At 39.7% G+C, this 16516-nt stretch overlaps 1 long non-coding RNA gene across 1 annotated transcript; it reads right to left on the minus strand.

The window, feature by feature from the left end:
* Window positions 1-3392: 3392 nt before the first annotated feature.
* LOC115280632 lies at window positions 3393-16456 on the minus strand. The gene is made up of 4 exons (XR_003903863.1): window positions 16383-16456; window positions 16218-16278; window positions 4099-4337; window positions 3393-3553 (listed from the first exon to the last, which is right to left on the minus strand). It is a non-coding gene; the product is annotated as an uncharacterized LOC115280632 (long non-coding RNA).
* Between the last annotated feature and the right edge of the window lie 60 nt (window positions 16457-16516).

Below are 16516 nucleotides of genomic sequence, written 5' to 3' on the forward strand. Positions count from 1 at the left end.
GTAGGCTTCATACCCAGTCCAGAGCCCAACACAAGGCTTGAATTCACGAGCCTGAGATCAAGACCTGAGCTGAGATCAAGAGATCAGACATTGAACACTTACCCAACTGAGCCACCAGGTGCCCCGTATTTGTGGAAATCTTTTTAAGCAGCTCTATTGAGAGGTAATTCACATATCATGAAATTGATTCCTTTAAAGCATAAAATATCGTAAGTTTTAGTGTAGCCACAGAGTTGTGCAGCTATCACAATTTTGAACACAATTTATCACCCCAAAGAGAAACCCCACACTCATTTGCAGCCAGTCCCTTTTTTCCCCAATAGCTGTGCCCCCTCCCCCACCGCAAGTCCTAGGCAACCATTAACCTACTTTCTCTCTATATAGATTGGCCTATTCTGGACATTTCATACAAATGGAATCAAATAATATGTTGTATTTTGTGCCTGATTTCTTTCCCTTAACAGTGTTTTCAGGTTTTATTCATATTGTAACACCTATCAATACTTTATTTTTTTTTATAACCAAATAACATTCCATTGTATGGATATACCACATTTTGTTTATTCATTCACCAGTTGCTACACATTTGGGTTGTTTCCACTTCGGGGCTGTTATGAATAATGATGCTATGAACATTTATATACAAATGTTTGTGTGAACATATGTTTTCATTTCTCTTGGGAAGATGCCAAGGAGTGGAATTGCTGGCTCATATGGTAACTCTGTGTTTTACTTTTTTGAGGGACTGCCAAACTGTTCTCCAAAGTGGCTGCACCATGTACATTTCCATGGGCAATTGTATGAGGGTTCCAATTTCTGCGTGTCCTCCCCAACACCTATTACTGTCTTTCTGATTATAATATCCTAGTAGTATGAAGTGGTATCTCATTGTATTTGACGTTTCTCTGATGACTACCTATGTTGATCAGGTATATGACTAGCAAGTAGTTTCTCCCATTCTGTGGATTTTCTTTCCACTTTCTTGATGGTGTCCTTTGAAACACGGAAGTTTTTAATTTTGATGAAGTCTCATTTATTTTTTTTTCACTTGTGCTTTGGATGTCACATTTAAGAGGACTTTGCCGGGGCGCCTGGGTGGCTCAGTTGGTTAAGCCTCCGACTTTGGCTCAGGTCAGATCTCACGTTCGTGGGTTCCAGCCCCGCGTCAGGCTCTGTGCTGACAGCTAGCGCAGAGCCTGGAGCCTGCTTCTGGTTCTGAGTCTCCTTCTCTCTCTGCCCCTCCCCCTCTCATGCTCTGTCTCTCTCTGTATCAAAATAAATAAAAAACATTAAAAAAAAAAGCGGACTTTGCCTACCCCAAGATAATAAAAGCTTATTTCTATGTTTCTAAGAATTTTATAGTTTTAGGCCTTACGTTTGGGTATATGACCAAAGTGACGTTTGTGTGTGATGTGAGAAGAGTTCAGCTTCATTCTTTGGCAGGTGGATATCGAGTTGTCCCAGCACCATTTGCTGAAAAGCCTATTCTTTCCCCCACTGAATTATCTTGTACCCTTGCTGAAAATCAACTAACTATAAATACAAGGGCTTGTTTCTGGTCCCTCAATTTATTAACCTGTATGTTTTCTTTTTGCCACCAGCACACTGTCTTATTGCTTCATAGTAAGTTCTGAAATTGGGACATGTGAACCTTCCGATTTTATTCTTTTTCTTCCAAATTGTTTTTTTTTATATTTTCTTAATGTTTTTTTATTTATTTTTGAAAGAAAGAGAGAGACAGTGCAAGCAGGGGAGGGTCAGAGAGAGAGGGAGACACAGAATCCGAAGCAGGCTCCAGGCTCTGATCTGACAGTACAGAGCCCAACACCAGGCTCAAACCCATGAACCGTGAGATCGTGACCTGAACAGAAGCCAGATGCTTGACCGACCGAGCCACCCAGGTGCCCCTCCAAATTGTTTTGGCCACTCACACCAGAATTCCAGAAGTTCCGTCAGACAGCTTTCTTTTTGTTGTTAATTATTGGAAATTAATTAGCCACAAGATTTCCCTGTCGTTTGTGAACACCATAGGGTATATCTAATTCAAACAGGCATATCTTCTATCAAAGGGAGGGGAAATGTATACAAAGAAACAACAGAAACAATGGAAGACTTGAAAACGAATGCTAATTATTAGCAAATTAAAAATATCTGAATGTGTGTTTTGGGAATGCAGATGGAATAGGAATGATTGCTTCTGGCTTGTCAGAGCTTCATGACATCCTGAGAAATCATAAAGGTTCTGAGTACCAGGCTTTTTCTTCTTCCACTCTCTATGGAAAGAAACAGGGAAGTTCAATAGAAATATATCCAAATGAGCAATATCAAGATAGAAGGGAAATCTTCCGAGCCAACAACAAGGTGTTAATCTTAAAGCTGAACCCTTAGTTCAACTCATTCTAAGTCAACAAGGATAGAGAAAATGCCATATAACAAAATAGAGAGAAATACATCTCTAAACTCCACCACAGTTACCTAGCTTTCCTGACAATTTGTTAAGGTATTTTCAGTGTATGGGTATGTGATGATTCATTATGTGTCAATTTAAGGGGGTTGGGGATGAATTAATATTTAAATCTGGATTATTCTCCCAAATGTGGGTGGGCCTTTTCCATTCAGTTGAAGAACTGAATAGAGCAAAAGAACAGCCTCCCTGAGCAAGAAGGAATTCACCAGAGTGTTTTTGGATTTCATCTGCACCATCAACTCTCCTGGGTCTCAAGCCTTCTGGCCCACACCGAAGATTTGGACTTGCCGGCCTCTGTAACAGTGTAAGCCAATTCCTTATAGTAAGTCTCTCTATATATTGGTTTGTTTCTCTGGAGAAGTCTAATGAATACAGAGTATAAGTAATTTCTAAACAAATGGATTGGTGTATTTTTGCCTACATCCAGAGAAAATTAATAAATTGCATTATAAAACACCTTAAAATTGAAGGTGATCAATATTTTGATCAACTTATAGAAACTAATCATCTTTTTTATTGAAGTATAATTGACATACCATGTTATATTAGTTTCAGATATATAATATAATGATTCAGTAATTCTGTACATTACTCATTGTTCATCCCTTTTGATAATTATGCTCTTAATCCCCTTTATCTAGTTCACCCATCTCCCCACTAACCTCCCCTCTGGCAACCATCAGTTTGTTCTCTGTATTTCAGAGTCTGGTTTTGGCTTGTCTCTTTTTTCTTTGTTTGTTTTGTTTCATAAATTCAACATGTGAGTGAACCATAGGGTATTTATTTTTCTCTGCCTGACCTATTTCACTTAGCAAAATACCCTTCAAGTCTATCCATATATTTTTTTTAATGTTTCTTTTTTTTTTTTTTAAACATAAGGATCCTTCTTTATTTTAAAAAATGGTTATGGTAAACTTACATATCAAATAACAGATATTGTGGAATTCTAGAAATTTCAACATCCATATTTTTGCAAATGGCAAGATTTCATTCTTTTTATGGCTGAGTAATACTCCATTGTATATGGAATTTGTTCATCTATTGACGGACACTTGTGCGGCTTCTATATCTTGACTGTTGCAAACGCTGCAGTAAACATAGGGGAGCATATATCTTTTCAAATTCGTATTTCAATTTTCTCTGAATAAATATCCAGTAGTGAAATTACTGGATGACATGGTAATTCCATTTTTTACAAAGTCTTACTAATCTGAAATTACTAAATCTCTTACTAGCCTTGCCCTTCAAATAAGCTTAGATGACTAATTATTTAATGATATAAAAATGCTAAGCAATGCATATGTCCAACTATACTAAGTTATAATTATATCTTTTTAAAAGATTTATTTTAAAAAATTCAAAACAGTGGTAAAACCTAGAGTAAATTACTCCACTTCTACATAAAATTTATAATGTCATTTCCCTGACAATATTTTTGATGTCAACAGTGATTGCATCATTTTATAGTCTCAGCTTAAATCATAATACCAAGATCCTAAATTGACTTTGAGAACTTGGGCTAATTGAGTTAATTAATAAATAACTTTTGGATGCCCAATTTCTTAGTAGATCAAAATTCCAAAAAGTCAAGACTATAAAAACAAACATAGTTGTAATATATCTGCCATCACCTCCTACTTTTATTCTTCAGAGAGTGACTATCAGTAGATTAGTAAGTGATGTACTGATGCATTTGGGTCATATTAGCGTGCATGATATCATTTTCCACACTAAAGATGTGCAGAATGAATGAATGTGGAATGTGTGTTTGCAGTACACAACCAGGCGTCCTTGTAGGGTGCTGGTCTGCTAAGGTCCTTGAGGGTAGCAGATAGTGCTCAGCTACTTCCCCTCCCAGTTTTCTCTGCACCTGAGAGGGAACAAAAGTTAAGTTTCTTTGGTTAAAAACTGTAATAAAATGAGTGCTTAAATAGTATTTGCAAAGAGATACAAATATGTAAGGTGATGGATATGTTTTACTGGGTTTTCAAGGAAATTGCTGTAGTTTTATTAAGATGGTAAATTCAGGGGCACCTGGGTGGCTCAGTCAGTTAAGTGGCTGACTTCAGCTCAGGTCATGGTTTCCCCGCTTCGTGAGTTTGAGCCCCATGTTGGACTCTGTGCTGGCAGCTCAGAGCCTGGAGCCTGCTTCGGATTCTGTGTCTTCCCCTCTCTGTGCCCCTCTTCTGCTTGCACTCTGTCTCTCTCAAAAATAAATAAGTGTTAAAAAAAATTTTTAAACAAAGATGTTAAATTCAATATCGCATATGTTTTATCTTCTAAAGCTATAAATTTATCGCTTAACTATATGTCTAAATACATACATATAAAGTCATGTGAATTAATAAACAAAAAAAGTTTGTGAACGATAAAAAATAGTTCAGAAAAGGATGGTCTTTGAATATCCTTTATTTTGCTTTTACATTGCTTTGGAGCCATTTTGAAACAAAAATTCTTCACTTCTGAGAAAGTAAGGATTCTTAAGAATTATTATTGCTTTTTACTGTTTTTATTTTAAATTGTCCATCTGACAAAGATTGTCATAACTTTTCCTACTTTTAGGCACCCATTATTTATGCTCTTATGTATGCTCACATCTGATAACTCTTTTATGTCATTTCCCATATTCAAGCTCTAACTCAAGATGGCAAAACGGTTAAGATACCTTTTGCAATCTTGAAACTCTTCAGGTGGCTACTTCAGGTCTTTACCTTTTTAAGGAGAGATCCTAGAGATAATTAGACATGTTTGGCTTTTCCATATTTCTCTTAGCTGAATCACTAGAAGAGCTACCTGAAACATGTTCCAGAGCCCCTCTCCTGGGAGTCAGATGTTAAATAGGCCTTTTCCTTTCCTAAGCACACATTAGAGCAACTCCTGACTTTAGGCAACCTGATCATACTAAGTCCTTTGCACTGTTTCTTTTTTTTTTTAATATAATTTATTGTCAAATTGGTTTCCATACAACACCAAGTGCTCATCCCAACAAACGCTCTCCTCAATGCCCATCACCCACTTCCCCCTCTTCCCCACCCCCATCAACCCTGTTTGGTCTCAGTATTTAAGAGTCTCATGGTTTGCCTCCCTTCCTCTCTGTAACTTTGCCCCTCCCCCTCCCCGTGGTCTTCTGTTAAGTTTCTCAAGATCCATATATGAGTGAAAACATATGGTATCTGTCTTTCTCGGACTGACTTATTTCACTTATCATAATACCCTCCAATTCCATCCACATTGCTGCAAATGGCCAGATTCCATTCTTCCTCGTTGCTTAGTAGTATTCCATTGTATATATAAACCACATCTTCTCAATCCATTTGTCAGTTGATGGACATTTAGGCTTTTTCCATGATTTGGCTATTGTTGAAAGTGCTGCTATAAACATTGGCGTACATGTGCCCCTATGCATCAGCACTCCTGTATCCCTGGGGTAAATTCCTAGCAGTGCTACTGCTGGGTTATAGGGAGTTCTACTTTTAATTTTTTGAAGAACCTCCACACTTTTCCAGAGCAGCTGCAGCCTTTGCATTGTTTCTACTGAAAAGGCAACTTGTGGTTTTTTAAAAAAAGTTTATTATTTTGAGAGAGAGAGAGAGAGAGAGAAAGATAGCAGGAGAGGCAGAGAGGAAGAGAGAGAGAGAGAAAGAGAGAGAGAGAATCCTAAGCAGGCTCCATACCATCAGCTCAGAGCCCCATGTGAGGCTTGAACTCATGAACCATGAGATCATGACCTGAGGTGAAACCAAGAATCTATGCTTAACAAATTGAGCCACCCAAGTGCCCTGCAAGTTGTGCTTTGAAAGTGCTATGCAAAAGCTAAAAACACGTCACAAGCCTATGGCCTATCTTGGATAGGTTTTCATACCTTGTTTCTTGCTGTGGCTGAGACAGTTAAACTGCAGTAGGAATTATTCTGGCTGCAAACCCACCACCCTCATAAAATTTGCCATTCAAACCTAATTGCTTCAAACAATGCACAATAGTTATTTGCATTTCACATGTGACATTTTTTTCTTTGTCCATTTTCCATGTAATTGTCAAACATCACTCCAATCTCAGTCATCCAACCTAAGAAACCAATCTAACAAATCCCCCTCTTAATAAAAGTGAACCACATGACTTCTGAACAGCTCTTCAAACTCTTAGCATTTCCTGTCCTGACTGATATTCCCTTGGCCAATACTGATGTGTTATCTCTTCATGGTTCTTATTTTTTAAATAATCAATGTACATTCTGTGCTGCATAAACTGTAACTTCAGAACTCTCTGCCTCTTAACAAGAACATGCCGTCTTTTTAAAGATGTAAGAACTCAAAACCCCACTCTGAGAGTAGATATGTCTTTGGATCGTTCAAGATCTTGGCATGTTTTGAAAGCAAATGGATTTTCTAACTCTCTTGGGCACCTGAATCAAAAATAGAAAATGAGTTAATAACTAACTAGAAGGGTGCCTGGATGGTTCAATCCATTAAGCATCCAACTCTTCATTTCAGTTCAGGTCATTATCCTGGGGTCATGGGATCAAGCCCTACACTGGGCTCTGCACTAAACATGGAGCCTGCTTAAGATTCTACCCCCCCCCGCCCCTCCCACCCACACACTCTCTCTAAAAAATAAATTTAAAAAATAAAAAAATTAGGGGCGCCTGGGTGCCTCAGTCGGTTAAGCGTCTGGCTTCGGCTCAGGTCATGATCTCACGGTTTGTGGGTTTGAGCCCCACATCAGGCTCTGCTGACAGCTAGCTCAGAGCCTGGAGCCTGCTTCACATTCTGTATCTCCCTCTCTCTCTGACCCTCCCCTATTCCCACTGTCTCTCTCTGTCTCTCAAAAATAAAGAGCATAAAATTTTTTTTAAAAAATAATTAAAAAATTAACTAGAGACAACACCTGAAAGAAATATTATTTTTAAAATGCTGTTAAGAATACTACTATAAATGCATACTAATAATACTGAAGAAGCTAAAGGAAGTGCTGTAGACATCTACTATGTAAAACAAACAGCCCTCACTGATTTTCTCACAATTGTTATTACAAGGAGAGTTACTTAGTAGGATTTCATCAATCCAGAAGGATTTATTTGACTATAATGATCTACCCCTACAGGAGGGAAAAAGGTAGTAAATACATCTACTTAAACTCTCATGCAGAGCATTGGGTTTCAGACTTCCCACGATGGTCACCTGCCAGCTCCCAAGTACACCTGCAAACCTTCATTACATTGGCTACGGGGAAGCCTCTGTGATGCACAGGATGAAAAGATCCAAAATACAAAAATATGGTTGGGAAGTTCTACCTGAGGCCCAATAGGTGACTAAAACTTCCTTTATCTGTAAGTACCAAAATCCAGGAAAAACTATAAGGAAAGGGCAAAGCTCAGAATCCCACCTCAAGATTCATTTAAACATTTACAAGTGGATTCATGCTATTGCCCAAAAGCTAAGATTTTAAATGTGTTTCAGTAACAGACTTTTCTTACAGTTCTTCTTATTGGAACAAAAGCTTTCTTCTGCTAAAAGGATAATGCTTTACCTGATTTAAGAAAACAAACTTGGGATTTTGTTTTGTCTACCTGGAAGGAGGAGCTTACAGTTTCTATTCTTTTTTTTTTTCTTTAACGTTTATTTATTTTTGAGAGAAAGAGAGAACAGAGCATGAGCGGGGGAGGAGCAGAGAGAGAGAAAGAGAGAATGCAAAGCAGGCTCCAGGCTCTGAGCTGTCAGCACAGAGCCCGAGATGGTACTCGAACTTACCGACCATGAGCTCATGACCTGAGACGAAGTTGGACACTCAGCCGACTGAGCCACCCAGGCGCCACTACAGTTTCTATTCTTTAGGAACTATGTAGAATCTTCACATGAAACAGAAACTGTTGTCAATTTTATCCCTAAAGTTCTAGAAGGGCAAAACTAACTAATGATATTTGTAAATCAAAACTGTCCAAATTGTAGAAGAGCCTAACCTTCCTTGGCCTAAAGGTCTACTCATTGCCCTAATGGTAATGTGATTTGCACCACAAACTCTGAAGCCCTAACCATAGGAAATCCATATAAGAAGACCAGTGAGGGGGTACCTGGCTGGCTCAGTCAGTAGAGCATGTGACTCTTGATCTCAGGATTTTGAGTTCAAGCCCTACGTTGGGCATAGTTTCCTTAAAAAAAAAAAAAAGAAGATGACAAAGAAGAAGACCAATGAGGCTCAAATTTACTCCTTCTCCAACAGACTTTACCTTGTTATATCCAATCTTATCAAATATTGTCAAGACTAATACGTACTCAGTCACAAGCCCAACAGGTGCAAGCTGCACTTCGAAAGTGACAACATCAAACACATTCCTACATGATATAAAACCAGGAAACAGGGTATAGTGAGAAGGACACCAAGACATTAGCCTTGGAAAGGTCACATTGCAGACTTTGGACTGCCAACATTGCTCTTGAACTCTAGGGGATATACTCATGGATTCATGATTCCCAGTGGAAGCATGCTAAGGGATCTACAACCTGAACATCCGGTCCCACTAGAGATATATAACCTTGAGGCTTAGTAAAAACTTTTAGAAGCACACAGCTCTGGAAATTGAGAGCTATTCCAAGATGTATGAATCAAAATGATGATATGAAATGTAAACAATTTCTACCTAAGACTTTCAGATTATGATCTGTGGTTAGGATTTATATTTTGTTATTTGTTTCCTCCTTTTATTACTTATATACTTTCCTTTGTGTGGGTCAGAAAATGAGATTGTAAAATGACTGCCATAGTCCTGTTTGCCTTTCTCTCAGCTGTCTTCTTTCTTATAAAGTGTTTGAACTTCCTAAATCACCAATCTCAGACAATTGCAGTGCCTGCCAATTTTTCCAATGGATGGATTTGCCAGTGGCTTTAGGCCCCTTTAATAAGACCCCCCTAATATATCTATATGTCTTAACTGAACCCTTGGCCTCTTAACCACTAGCTGCTGTTACTGAAACCTATGTAAGCCTCAAAGGAATTCAAGGGATATGAGGGATAGAAACAAACAAACAAAAAAAAGATATGAGACTTACTCTCCTAGCTTGTTCTAGGCCAACTAGGAAACTTGGATGCAAATGGGGTTCCAAATGTTTTTTATTATACTTGTGGTTGTTTTCATACTTTGTGAGTTCCTCCATTGTCTGATTAGCCAGCTACTCAAATGTTACTATGATCTGTTATCTCAAGGCAGCAACTAGTGGATGACACTGCATCAGAATGACACTAAAGTCTTCATGGACAACCACAGTCCTGGGTCTGGGTTTGACCACAAGAAGGGAGTGAGTGATTATAATGAGAGAAATGGGGCAGTCCTAGATTAACGATGGCATAGATACCAAAGAAAGGAGGTCAGCAGCCAATGCCAAAAATAAATATACTTTCTACCTGAAATCACAGGATTTCCAGGGGAAAAAAAATCACAAATAGCTGAAATTGTCTATGCTGATAATAATGCAGTCTGCTTGGGTACAAAGTGCCTCCTTGATATTTGTCAATTAGCATGCTGAAGTTCAAAACAAAACAAAAAGCTTTGTCATTGTCCCATCGATTAAGGGTTCATATTTTGCGTCTTTGGTGACAATCTGTATATGACTAGATCCCCCTATATATGAGTAAGGTCAGCTGTGCTTCAGACTAAATGTCTGTGAGATATGCTTTGACAGTGGTGATGTCAACATCCCAGAAAGGCAATAAAAGCAGGGCAGATAGTCTGGAAAGGGGTTAGGGATTAGCACATGCAGAGTTTGTAGTACTAATGAGACATGCAGGAAATAAGTAATTAATTAAAAGGAAAGATGGAGGTTGGAGGAGAAATTAGAAGTTAGTAACATGAAAGTGGTATGGAAGATATTTTAAAGTAGATTACCCACAGTGCAGAAGGAAAAAGAGTGAATTGCCACCAAATCATCTATTCCATCATCTAAGGGTTTGTCTGAGGAAGAGGAATCAATAAGGAAAACTGCATAGAGCTATCAGGGGGAAGGAGTGAAGCCTATTCACAGGGATGTCTATGGCACAGGGACAGAGAGCTTCCAGAAGTGGACAGGCATGCTATGAAATGTAAAGAAAGGCAAAGAATTGAATTTACCAAATACAAAGTACCATTGATTTTAAGACATCCTGATTTCAGAAATGTGAAAATTGTGCATAATCAAATTGATGAAATATGGCAGAATGTGAGCTGAGAACCAAGCACTGGATTTGGAAATATGGAAGACATTGGCCTTACTTAGAGAAACCCCTTTCATGAAATTGGTAAGCACAGAGCTGATGGCAGTGAGCTGGGGCAAATGGGAGGTGTGGAAGTAGAGACAGCATGCCGACCACTATTTTTAAAAATTTGTGATGATGGGAAGATATGACGTAGCTGGAGATGCACCAGGGTTTCAAGGAAAGTAATGTTTGTATGAGGAAGAATGGAGCCTCTTTGAAAACTTAGGAGATATCAGCTAAGCTGATAGAGGGGTAGAGATTTAAGGTCAATGTAAGGGCCCCTGGGTGGCTCAGTTGGTTGAGGAAACTCTTGGTTTTGGCTCAGATCATGATCCCAGGGTTGTGGGATTGAGCCCCATGTCAATTTCCATGCTGAGCATGGGCCTGCTTGAGATTCTGTCTCTCCCTCTGTCCCTCTGCTGCTCATTGTGTCTCTCTAAAAACAAACAACAAACAAATGAACAAATAATAATAATAATGAGGTCCATGCAAGGCAGTGTAGAATAAATTAGTGGAGGGAAGCGCAGCTATGGAGAATGTCTGAACTGGACTTAAATGGTAATTTTCTACTTACTAGCCATCTGACATTGGACATCTCACTTAATCCTTCTGAGCTTAGATCTCCTCATTTGTAAAAGTGGGGTAATCAGGGGCACCTGGGTAGCTCAGTCAGTTAAGCGTCCAACTTTGGCTCAGGTCATGATTTCATGGTTCATTACTTCAAGCCACACTGACAGTGTGGAGCCTGTTTGGGATTCTTTCTCTCTCCCTCTCTCTCTGCCCACCCCCCACTTGTACATGCTTTCTCTCTCTCTCTCTCTCTCTCTCTCTCTCTCTCTCTCTCTCTCTCTCAAAATAAATAGATAAATCTTTTATATATATATATATACATATATATGTATATATATATATATAAAGTGGAGTAATCAGCACTGAACCTCATGCAGTTGTATGTATTTTTTAAATTTTTTTAATGTTTATTTTTAAGAGAGAGACACACACACACAGCATAAGCAGGGGAGAGACAGAAAGAGAGGGAGACACAAAATCTGAAGCAGGCTCCAGGCTCTGAGCTGCCAACACAGAGACCAATGTGGGGCTGGAACTCACAAACCACGAGATCATAACCTGAGCTGAAATTGAACGCTTAACCAATTGAGCCACCCAGGTGCCCCTGGTTGTATGTATTAATTGAGAGTATCTACATAAAGTGCTTGGCATAGTAACTAGGACAAATCAATTGCTCCACAAATGGGATCTACTACTAAGAGATTGAGAGAGAGCATAACTGATCAGCCAAGTCTAGATGGGAAATGATAGAATCAAGCTCACAGGTAGATGAATTAACCCTGAAAAGGAAGAGAGATCACTCTTCTAAAACAGGTGGTTCTAAAATAATGGCCACAAATTCTTTCATACCCTCCCTTAAAAAAAAAAAAAAAGGCTGGGGCGCCTGGGTGGCTTAGAAGGTTAAGCCTCCGGCTTCGGCTCAGGTCAGATCTCACGTTCGTGGGTTCGAGCCCCGTCGGGCTCTGTGCTGACACCTAGCTCAGAGCCTGGAGCCTGCTTCCGGTTCTGTGTCTCCTTCTCTCTCTGCCCCTCCTCCTCTCATGCTCTGTCTCTCTCTGTATCAAAAATAAATAAAGCATAAAAAAAAAAGACTCCAAAGTCTTTGTGCCCAAGCTTCATAAAAAAAAAAAAAAGGCTAATTCCTCCTCTAAATGTAGGTGACACTTAATCACTCTAATAAAATGCGGTAGAAGTGGTGATAATGCAACGTTTGAGAGGGAGTTATAAAAGGCATTGCGGGGTTTCTCATGCTCATTATCTTGGATCTCTCGGTCTGGGAGAATCTGGCTGAAATGTCCGGAAAACCTCCACCCAAGCATGTGGCCCATGGGGCCAGGGACTGAGGCCTTCTGCTAACAGCCATGTGAATGATTCGTCTGGGAAGTTCGTCCTCTGGCCCCAGTCAAGCTTCCAGATGAATGCAGCCACGGCTGATAGTGTGATGCAACCTCATCAAAGACCTAAGCCAGAGCCTCCCCACTAAGCTGCCTCTAAATTCCTGACTCATGGAAACTGAGATAATGTTTGTGCTTTTAAGCTCTACATAACCATTGTTACAGGGCAGTTTGTTACCACCTCTTTTTCTGACTCAGAAGGAAACTGGAGAGTGACAGGTGAAGACATGCCTGATGCAGAAAAGGAGAGAAACTAGATGGCTGATGGTCTGTTTTCTCTCTGTAAATGAAAATATGAAGGGTGCTACTTCCCGAGCATACAGTAGCTTGACAAGACTGGCAGGAGGCTGAAAGCCGTGCAGAAACCAGAAGGGAAATTAACTAGGAACACATGTAAGATTGATGGGTTCCTTTCGTGCTTGTCTTCCTTTATGCCAAACCCAACCACGGAAATCACACTTGCTACTGAAACTAGATCAGACTCCACATAATGACCTTTCATCTCAAGTGTGAAATTTAGAGGCATTGTAGGCTGTCTGGGCCAGCCCCAGAGACTGCCGTGTGGGCAAACTGCTGATGAACAAGTTCAAGGCTCTGAATGGCTCAGGCTCTTGAAAAAATACTCCCTGCTGTCAAAAATGATTTGCAGCAGCTATATAAGGCCTAGCATATTATTTATGAAGAGAGAGAATATCGGAGAGAAGTATTGTAAGAGAAAATCAACAAGCATTAACGTATTCCGCAACAAGCATATTGCAGTGAGGGGGAAACTCAGAGTCTTCTAAGTATATTGTGTGTCTCATTCTTTCCTCCTTAGTCCAGTGTCCCTACCTCTCTCATTCTCTCAACTCTGGCTATTTGCAGGGGAGCCCTAGGGATTCTCCTGATTTAACCAGCCTTCCATCTTTTTTTTTTTTTAACATTTATTTATTTTTGAGAGAAAGCAGAAACAGAGCACAAGCTGAGGGTGGGGGTGGGGGCAGAGAGAGAAGGAGACACAGAATCCAAAGCAGACTCCAGGCTCTGAGCTGTTAGCACATATCTTGATGTGGGGCTTGAACTCACAGACTGGGAGATTATGACCTGAGCCAAAGTCGGCCACTTAACTGATTGAGCCACCCCAGGGCCCCTAACCAGCCTTCCATCTTATCTCAAAACAGATATAGCACATAGAAGTACCTGGCTAGGAGTGCTTCCTCCTAAAGGCATACCACTTGATATCCCTGGTGTCTTTAAACCTCTGAGGTCCACTAGGAATTGAATCACTGGTCTCCTTGCAGAATGCTAGATTCTGGAGCTTGACTTCTCTCTGCACTGTTTGCAAATTGGGAAACTAAAACTTAACCAGCAAAAAATGGTGCCTTTTCTACCGTATACAATTGAGTCAATTCATTCATTCATTCATCCTTTCACTCATTCAGTTATTTAATTATTTAGCAACTCATTGCTAAGTGCCTACTCAGTAATGAGACAGACAGGTGCTAAGTGTTGGGAATAAAGATGAATGTTGTGGTTTTATGGGTAGCAAAACGGCCTGCTGGACCAAATAAGCTCTCTATAAATATATGCTAAATGAATAATGATTCTTGCCCTCTGTGGGCATCTAGTCTAGAAGGGGAAGGAAGCATGTCAACGAATAATTAAAATGGTTTTAGTGTAAGAGTAAAAGAATCAGTCAAGTACTATAAGCATTGAAGACTGTATCTGGGTAGAAGTTAGGGATGGTGTGATATAGGGGACAACATTAGTTTGACCTAGAGAACAAATAAGAGTTTTCCAGGAAAGTACGAAGCCTTTGCAAGCAGAATGAAACTATGTGCATGGCTTTTTTTTTTAAAGTTTATTTATTTCTTTTGAGAGAGTGAGAGAGAGAGAGAGCATGAGTTGGGGAGAGGCAGGAAGAGAGAATCCCAAGCTGCAGAGCTTGAAACCACGAACCATGAGATGATGACCTCAGTTGAAGCCAAGAGTTGGATGCTTAACCCACTGTGCCCCCTAGGTGCCCCAGGGCTTATTTTTAGCAGGATTCTTTCACTCCAGTCCAATCCTACTTCGCTAATATAAATATCAACCAATATTTTGCTGGGTTTCAGTCATTAGAGTTTATTTTTGCTTTTGTTCCCTAGGTAGTGATAGGTTGGCAAGTAAGATTCAAAACAATTCTACAAAAGCGATTAATTTTGACAGAGTGGATGAAATTGATTCAGGGGGGAAAAAAAGATGTATTCTAAGTTTCTTCCTGAGAAATATCTTAATTTCTGAGCCAGATGGAAGACATTCTTCTTTAAAATGGTCTCCCTGTCACTTCCAAACCATCCTGACACCTGGCTGAGAACCGAGGAGACACCCCTGCTCCGTGCCACCCCACTGTTACTTGCTCACTTTGGAGAACATCAGCTATCGAACACACTAAGCCAGTTAGGCAGAACTTGCAACAGCCAAATGCAGCAAATCTAATTTGTCATTATCAATTCATTAGTGATTATATACATTGAAAAAATTCTTAATTGCACCACAGGTTGGAAAATCGTATTACGCCAGGGAGTAGAATTTGCTAAGCCAACAGATTCCTCCAAATGGGAATTTAGAAAGGACTCTAATTTGCAGCAGGAAACATGAATCAATACTGACACTTACTAAAATGTTTTAATGAGTAAGCTCAAGCATTTTGTTTCAAGAAGCCACTGGCCTAACAAGATCTGCCACTGTTACCAATAGTCATTAGGTACATTTCCATGAAGTTGTCTAACCTGTTTATTATGCCTGTAAAGTTCCTGACAATCTTAAAGGAACTAAGAAGGAACAAAATAAGAGTAGGAAATAGAGCCAAGGAACCAGATCCTTTTCCAGTTTGATAATTTTGGACTCTATCACTTTTACTCTCAGCCTTGCAATCACATTATTTTCACCAGCTTGCAACCATTATTGAATTGAATAGAAATTGATGGCTGATGGCTACTTTTACACATAACTCTGTAGTTTCTGGTTATCAGGTATTTAGCCAACAAAGCCATGCAACATTTCAATGGGTCAATCTGTAATAAAACGTTATCACCCAAGTCAGGCAGTGGGAAACCATAATGGTACAAGGCTTCAGAATCCTCCCTTTCTTTTTTAAAAATTTTTTTTCTTTTTTTATGTTTTTTATTTATTTTTGAGAGACAGAGAGAGACAGCACCAGCAGGGGAGGGTCAGAGAGAGAGGGAGACACAGAATCTGGAGCAGGCTCCAGGCTCTGAGCTGTCAGCACAGAGCCCGATGTGGGGCTCGAACCCACGAACCATGAGATCATGACCTGAGCCGAAGTCAGACACTTAACTGACTGAGGCACCCAGGTGCCCCAGAATCCTCCCTTTCTAGCTAACACACCACTGCTTGTCTTTCATTTTCTAGATAATTTAGGGTTTTGTTTAATATGATTCTTCAAGAACTGAACAGTCATTCTAAACAAATCAAGGTTAGCCTATCAATACAGAACAGCATTTTCCACACTCTGAGTAATTTCCACATCAAAGGAGTACTATGACCAAAAAGGCTTGGGAAAGTCAAGACAAACGGCTCACCAATTTTCTTCACTACAGCCATTCTCCAATTCCTTCAGGTGGTAATAGATATGGTGAATCTCTAAGAGGAAATACAAAATACACTGTTTTCCAGCTCATTTGACTACAGAGTGGTTTTTGGATGGAAGACCATCTAGTGGGGCAAATGTCTCCCAAGAATCATACCTTGAGAAATATTGCTGATCAAGTAGAATTGTTATTTTTGAACATCTCCCTCTTATTAATGGAGCACCGAAGACTATAAGAAAATGCCAGGGAAGGAGCAGCATGTTAGTAATGACTGATCTTCCCTTCCCACA

The sequence above is a fragment of the Suricata suricatta genome, chromosome 2, assembly GCF_006229205.1.
Source record: "Suricata suricatta isolate VVHF042 chromosome 2, meerkat_22Aug2017_6uvM2_HiC, whole genome shotgun sequence".
Taxonomy (NCBI): domain Eukaryota; kingdom Metazoa; phylum Chordata; class Mammalia; order Carnivora; family Herpestidae; genus Suricata; species Suricata suricatta.